This window comes from Giraffa tippelskirchi, chromosome 5, assembly GCF_054371585.1.
Source record: "Giraffa tippelskirchi isolate mGirTip1 chromosome 5, T2T-mGirTip1v1.2.pri, whole genome shotgun sequence".
In the NCBI taxonomy this organism is placed as follows: Eukaryota; Metazoa; Chordata; class Mammalia; order Artiodactyla; family Giraffidae; genus Giraffa; species Giraffa tippelskirchi.
In genome coordinates, this window is record NC_137279.1 from 133,878 (window position 1) to 142,111 (window position 8,234).

Here is an 8,234-nt window from a genome sequence, read left to right on the forward strand (position 1 = left end):
TCAGACATGTCTGACTGTTTGTGACCACATGGACTGTAGCCCTCCAGCCTCCTCTGTCCAGGGGATTCTCCAGGCAAGAATACTGGAGTCGGTTGCCATTCCCTTCTCCAGGGGATCTTCCCGATCCAGAGATCAAACCCAGGTCTCCTGCACTGCATGCAGATTCTTTACCATCTCAGCCACCAGGGAAGCCCCTAGACAAGACTTAGGGAGGTCTCAATCTACCATGTAGACAGAACGTGGTCAGGTTTAAACTAGCATAAGGTTGCTCTCCCTGGAGGCACAAGTCACGCACATGCAAGGTCTCTCATCATTGGACAGGGGCCTCACCCTCATGTGGGAACTAGCAAGTAAGTTTCTTAAAGAAAAAACCATCACTGGGCTCCACATGTCACCCACATCAGGAAACTGAAAGAACCTTTGTCATTAAACACTTCAACAGGCAAAACCAAACCGTTACCAGTGTCTTTGGGCAAATGGTGGTCAGGATCCAGGGGAGATCCAGGGATTTCTTAGAGTTGAGCCCAGGGTCCTGTACAGACAGACAGAAAGTGCCCTGATTCCATCACCCAAGGCTTCCAGGAGGAGGTAGCCACACTGGAAGCCTTCTAGAAAAGGGTATTCTTTATCAGAATAAAAATTGTTGAAATTGAAAGCATATTAGTTAGTATTTGCCAACCTAAAATATTCTTAAAAGCCTGGCCCCCAGATCTTTGCAGTTCCCACTGGTTCCTTTGTGTTCAGATTGTCAGGGTAGAAACAATCCATCCTTTCAAATTAGTTTCTTCTAATTCTGTTTATTTGTTATTATATGAAGGAAAGGTCACACTTGAAAAATTACATCAGAAAATTCCTGCAAAAAGATTGAGTCGAGGAGCCCATAAGCTGCATGAACTCTGCCTTCTAACAGTTTCAGTTTGAAAGACTGAGGGTGAAAGAAGAGGGGACGACAGAGGACGAGATGGTTGGATGGTGGCATCACCGACCTAATGGACATGAGTTTGAGCAAACTCGGGGAGATGGTGAAGGACAGGGAAGCCCAGCGTGCTGAAATCTATGGGGTCGCAAAGAGTTGGACATGACTGAGTGACTGAACAGCAACAAGCTTCCATTTTCTGCCTGGAGAAATCTGACAAAATAGGCATCCTGATTTTGTCACTTCTCTGCTCAAAGGCTGCTAAAATGAAATTGATCTTCATATCAACATGTAAGAATTTCTGGGTTTGGAGATGTCACACCAAGGTAAGAGGTGCTGGTGAAAATAGAACGCTACTAGTAGGCAAAACATTCTTTTTTTTTTTTTTTTTTGGTTTATAAAATGTAATTTTATTTTATGTTACTCTGCTGTTACATAGGGCATAACATTTTCACAAGGCTTTTTTGGGACTACAGTCAATGATTAGCAACATACAATAGTGGTCCAACTCTCTAAATAACAATCACTAGACAAACTGGACACCCTCTCACATGTGCACAAATCTGCATGGAAAAGTACTAATGTTTTAGACTGGACTGTGTGCTTTTTTTCCCCCTTTCTAGTGTATTAAGAACTGACACGCACTTTAATTTGCCAAAAGCAATGCTTGTATTCTGGCAGCAACATGCTACTTCTATTACATAGTAAAGTGAATACCAGAACTACAAAGGCAGCAGGTGTAAGTGAGTTTTTATTGGGAAGGGAAGTTGTCAACTTAAACAGCAGCAAATGAAGAGTGAATAAGGAAACTCCCTGTTGTCACAGATACATAAGACCTCCATCACATATGATACAGGAGGCATTTTAATCTGTGATCCCCCAGCCCCAAAATGTCAAATGCTTTTCCATTCAATCTAATACTTCTGGATTCCTACTAAAAAGGAATACATTAAGAAGATGGAAAAGCTGCTTACTGAAAGGAAATTTCTGAAGAAGAGTAAGGGAGGGAATGTAGAAATTAATAAGTTATGTAGAACACTCTTTAATTGTAATTAGCTACATTTTCATATCTTCACAATAATACAAAACACAGTCACTTGCAGAACTGGTTCAGATTACTTAAATACCAGATACATTTTTAGTCCTCTACATAAGTGTTTGGAAGTTACTTATGTTTGTATGAAATGAAGCTATTAATACTTTTCTACAGCAGTAACTGCACCCCAGGAAGGCTAAGACAAACACAAATCAAGGAATGGAGTTTTCCCAAAGCTGCAGTGTGAAAAGACTATAAACAGTTGATTCCATACACATGAATGGGCTTCTTTGCTATAGGAAATCCAAATGGAATAAGGAATGGAGATGAGTAAAAAGGTTTCAAGGGGAAGAAAGATGACACCCTGTATGCACTTAGTTTTCTGCCCCTTCTGCCGCATCACATTCTTCTCCTGCACTGTCTGATGTCCATAATGTGAGGTTGTCTCTCAGCAGCTGCATGATGAGGGTGCTGTCTTTGTACGAGTCTTCATTCAGTGTGTCGAGTTCTGCAATAGCCTCATCAAAAGCCGTTTTAGCCAGTGTGCAGGCCAGTTCTGGGTTATTGAGGATCTCATAGTAGAACACAGAAAAGTTAAGAGCCAGCCCCAGCCGGATAGGGTGTGTGGGTTGCATCTCTTTCTTGCTTGTATCGAAAGCCTCTTGGTACGCTCCTTGGGAATTATCTATCGTTTGCTTCCGATCATCACCACAAGCAACTTCAGCAAGGTACCGGAAGTAATCTCCCTTCATTTTCAGATAGAAGACCTTACTCTCCGGATTAGTTGCATTGGCTATTAAATACTTATCCAACAATTCCAGGACCGTGGTGCAGATGGACCTCAGCTCGGACTCCACTTTCTCCCGGTAGTCCTTGATCAGCTGCAACTTCTTGTCCGAGGTGTCGGTCTTCTGCTCGATGCTAGAGATGACCCTCCAGGCGGACCGGCGGCCCCCGACCACGTTCTTGTAGGCCACCGACAGCAGGTTGCGCTCCTCGTTGGACAGCTCGGCGCCCTGCTCCGTCACGGCCTTCATGCAGGTGGCCATGTCGTCGTAGCGCTCGGCCTGCTCGGCCAGCTTGGCCTTCTGGATCAGCTCCGTCTTCTCCATGGGGGCCGGGGGAGCGGACTGCGAGGTCGAGCGCGGACCCGGGGGGCTGGCGGGGGGAGGGGGGGCGCGGCGAGGAGGCCTTCACGTCTCCGCGGCCGCGGCGCGAGTCCCTAGGCAAAACATTCTTAAAGCTTTGTTTCAAATTGGATTTAAATACAACACTACATGGTTACATGAAGTATGAACCGAGAGTCTAAACATAGCAGGCAATATGTGAAAGCAAATTTGATGTCCCATATGTGAGAGTAAAAGCTGCTGGGTTTTGCAGGAGTCATGTATGGATGTGAGAGTTGGACCACAAAGAAGGCAGAGCACCGAAGAACTGATGCTTTCGAACTGTGGTGCTGCAGAAGACTCTTGAGAGTCCCTTGAACTGCAAGGAGATCAAACAAGTCCATCCTAAAGGAAATCAGTCCTGAATATTCATAGGAAGGACTGATGCTGAAACCAAAGCTCCCATCCTTTGGCCACCTGATGTGCAGAGCTGACCCACTGGAAAAGACCATGATGCTGGGAAAGACTGAAGGCAAATGGAGAAGGGGATGACAGAGGAAGAGATGGTTGGATGGCATCACCAATTCAATGGACAGCAGTTTGAGCAATCTCCAGGAGATGGTGAAGGACAGGGATTCCTGGCGTGCTGCAGTCCATGCGGTGACAAAGAGTCAGACACAGCTTAGCAACTGAACAGCAACAACCACGTGAGAGTAACTGTTTCTTGTCAGATCTGCAGCTGGTATACACAAATTGGAGAGCACTCTCCAACATAGATTGTCTCTGAGTCTGATTAAGTGTGTCACAAGGGCCTGAATCAAAAGGTGATGTATTCATTCCAAGATGGAATAGAATGTTACTTTGAACAGTCTGTAAAACTTACACAGAGTCTGTAATCCACTCAAGATGTCAAATAATAAAACAGTTACCTGAAATTTAAAGCCTCTTGGAAAATTGTGTTCTAAATATTTCATAGATTTCTTTTCATAATCATTCTTCACAGTGATAACACTTTAACTCCTCAGTTGCTGATGTTATTACCAAGATAAACTTGTCCTCCTGGGTGTGGGAGATAAAGTTGATCCATTGTGATTGTTCTCTGGTCAAATGACTCCCGCAATTTCTAATTAAGTTCTACATTCACAATATTTTTTTTTTATCCATCCAAGTCTACTCAGATCTTCATGTATACCAAATAATAGATACCTGGTGAGTTCAGATTATATTAAACACTCTTTCCATAGCTTTTCCCATGTCAGTTGAATCAGAACAAGGTGAAGCAGGGAGAAGAGTTGAAATTTTCAATGATTCCTAGGGCCTCTAAAAAAACATTAGACAGAAATCCTAGCCTTTACTGGTCTATACGAAAGAATCACAATGTGCCTTTTTTGTGAAATTGCAACAATTGACTAACTAGAGTTGCAATAAGTTGGAATTATGCTTGAAGTGATTTGAGATGAAACAGTTTGGATGTGGGCATGTGAGGATATATATAGCATGATACATACTTAAGGAGGTATCAACAGGTATGAATCCATAAATTGATGAGGTATACTTTGTAAACAAAGATGACACATTGAACTTGTTTTCACTATCTGACCCTTCCAGAATTTGCCATCATCTACTGACTCCCCTGTGGACTTGGTTTATTGCCACCAGATTAAAACTAGTTACAGGAATCTTTGTTCTCTTTGTTTGAAATTGTTCACGTTTCTCTCTCCTAGGATGCTCTTATAAATGCCACTATCTGTATCACTTATTTTGTCTATAAGGTTGTCTCTTGCATTTTCCACTGTGTAACCATCTTCCATGTATACAGATATTTATATGTCTATGTATATAAATATCTATATGTATCTATAATAATTTATATCTGCATGTACAGAGATTTATGTCTATATGTACATAGGTATTTATATGTCTATGTATATAGATATTTATGTCTCTGTGTATCAAGGTATTTATATATCTATATATCTATGCACATAGAAATTTATATATCTATGTGCCTAGACATTTATAATTATGTACACTTATGTACACACAAATAGATGTTTTACCAGTGTAACAGGGTCTGGCGAAAAAGGAACACTCCTACAAAAAGAGTCAGACATGACTTGGCGACTGAACAACAAAATAGAAAATACACTCGGTTCACCTGCCACCAACAACACATAGTATATCAGTGTTACTACAATATAAAATAAAGGTTCATTTAAAAAAAGAATGCCCAGGGGGACTTCCTTGCAGTTTACTGGTTAAGATTCTGTACTTCCAATGCAGAGGGCGAAGGTTCGATTCTTCGGCGGGGAACTAAAGATCCCACAAGCCGCATCGCATGGCCAATAAATAAAACAATTAAAACAAATAAGTAAGAATGTTCAGGAAGAACCCACAGGCTTTTGGGTGTTTCTTCAGGTACGTTCCGTATTAAATTACAGTCCTGAGTTAAAACTCGAAAGCTTTCATTTCCAAGGAATCACAACAGGGCATGAAAGAATCCTGCCGCCTTGTGGCCATTCCCTGCAATAGCAACCTTAAGAGTTTTGCTTATGAGTATCTCTTTGTTGTTTAGTCCCCAGGTCGTGACCCACACTTTCCTCTCTAGGACGTGAGGCCTCCTCTCACTGGTCGGGGACGTCTTTCCTGTCTAGAACCTGACTCCGCCTCTCACTGATCCCTGAGGCCGTCCTCTCTAGGACGTCACGCCACCTCTCACTGCTCCGTGACGCCTTTCCTCTCTAGGACCGGATGCCGTCTCTCAATGATCCATGCGGTCTTTCTGCGAGGCCTTTCCTCTCTAGGACTTGACGCCGCCTCTCACAGCTCCGTGACGTCTTTCCTCTCTAGGACCGGACGCCGCCTCTCACTGATCACTGAGGTCGTCCTCTCTAGGACCTCACGCCACTTCTCACTGGTCCGTGATGCCTTTCCTCTCTAGGACCTGACGCCGTCTCTCAATGATCCATGGCGTCTTTCTGCGACGTGCTTCCCTTCTAGGACGTGACGTCTCTCGTCTCTAGGACCGGACGCCACCTCTCACTGATTCCTGAGGTCGTCCTCTCTAGGACCTGATTGGGGAGGGGGCGGTTCTCTCACTGATCCCTGAGGTCGTCCTCTCTAGGACGTCACGCCACTTCTCACTGGTCCGTGACGTGTTTCCTCTCTAGGACCTGACGCCGCCTCTCACTGGTCTCTGAGGTCGTCCTCTCTAGGACCTGATTGGGGGGGGGGGGTGTCTCACTGATCCCTGAGGTCGTCCTCGCCAAGACATGACGCCACCTCTCACTGATCCCTGACGTCTTTCCTCTCTAGGACGTCACGCCACTTGTCACTGGTCCCTGACGTCTTTCCTCTCTAGGACCGGACGCCACCTCTCACTGCTCCCTGACGTTTTTCCTCTCTAGGTGCTCACGCCACCTCTCACTGGTCCGTGACGGCTTTCCTCTCTAGGACCTGACGCCGTCTCTCAATGATCCATGACGTCTTTCTGCGACGTGTTTCGTCTCTAGGACCGGACGCCGCCTCTCACTGATCTCTGAGGTCGTCCTCTCTAGGACTGGACGCCGCCTCTCACTGATCTCTGAAGTCGTCCTCTCTAGGACTGGACGCCGCCTCTCACTGATCCCTGAGGTCGTCCTCTCTAGGACCAAATGCCGCCACTCACTGATCCCTGACGTCTTTCCTCTCTAGGACCTGACGCCGCCTCTCAGTGATCCCTGACGTCTTTCCTCTCTAGGACCTGACGCCACCTCTCACTGGTCCGTGACGCCTTTCCTCTCTAGGACAGGATGCCGCCTCTCACTGATCCCTGAGGTCTTTCCTCTCTAGGATCTGACGCCGCCTCTCACTGCTCCGTGACGTCTTTCCTCTCTAGGACGTGACGCCGCTCTCACGGCTCCGTGACGTCTTTCCTCTCTAGGACCAGACGCCGCCTCTCACTGATCCCTGAGGTCGTCCTCTCTAGGATCGGACGCCGCCTCTCACCGCTCCGTGACGTCTTTCCTCTCTAGGACCAGACGCCGCCTCTCACTGATCCCTGAGGTCGTCCTCTCTAGGAGCTGTCACCGCCTCTCACTGAGCCCTGAGGGCATCCCCTCTAGGACGTGACGCTGCCTCTCACTGATCCCTAACGTCTTTTCTCTCTAGGACTGACACGGCCTGTCACGGCTCCCTGACGTCTTTCCTCTCTAGGACCTGACGCCGTTTCTCAATAATCCATGACGTCCTTCCTCTCTAGGACCTAACGCCACTTCTCACCGCTCCGTGACGTCTTTCCTCTCTAGGACCAGATGCCGCCTCTGATTCCTGAGGTCTTTCTCTCTAGGACCAGACGCCGCCTCTCACTGATCCCTGAGGTCATCCTCTCTAGGAGCTGTCGCCGCCTCTCACTGATCCCTGAGGTCGTCCTCTCTAGGATCGGACGCCGCCTCTCACTGATCTCTGCGGTCATCCTCTCTAGGACCAGATGCCGCCTCTCACTGATCCCTGAGGTCGTCCTCTCTAGGAGCTGTCACCGCCTCTCGCTGACCCTGAGGTCGCCCCCTCTAGGACCCGACGCCGCCTCTCACTGATCCCTGCGGTCTTTCTCTCTAGGACGTGACGCTGCCTCTCACTGATCCTTGACGTCTTTTCCTCTCTAGGACTGACACGGCCTCTCACTGCTCGCTGACGTCTTTTCTCTCTAGGACCTGACGCTGCCTGTGACCGGCCCTGACTTCTTTCCTCTCTCTATGCCCTTTTGACGGCCCCCTTAAGGTCCTCTCCGCAGACCCCGTGCGCCGCCGCTCGTCCACTTACGACTCCCCACCCCAGGTCCGCTTGACTGCTCCCCTCAGGGTCCTCTCTGCGGACCACCCCCACCCCGCGCCCAGGTTCTCTCCGTGGGTCCCCCCCAGGTCCTCTCATCGGCCAGAATCGGGTCGCCAGTTTCTCTCGACGGCCCGCCGCTGGTCCCCTCTCGTCGCCTGCCAATGGTCCTCTCACCGGCCCACTTCTGGTCCTCACTATTTCATGTCTCTGGACCTCACTACGACCTGACTCTGGTCCTCGCTATGCCCTTACTCTGGACCTGACTACACTTTCAACCCTGTCTCTGGTCCTCACTTGGGCCTGACTCTAAAAGAACTGTTCAAATATGCCATACAATACCTACATAAACAGAGTGAAGTTATTT

General features: G+C 47.4%; 1 pseudogene across 1 annotated transcript; it reads right to left on the minus strand.

Moving 5' to 3' along the window:
- Positions 1-1,651: 1,651 nt before the first annotated feature.
- Positions 1,652-7,485, minus strand: LOC145504607 (14-3-3 protein theta pseudogene; annotated as a pseudogene). Its single transcript, XR_014052325.1, has one exon. The product of XR_014052325.1 is annotated as a 14-3-3 protein theta pseudogene (transcript).
- Between the last annotated feature and the right edge of the window lie 749 nt (positions 7,486-8,234).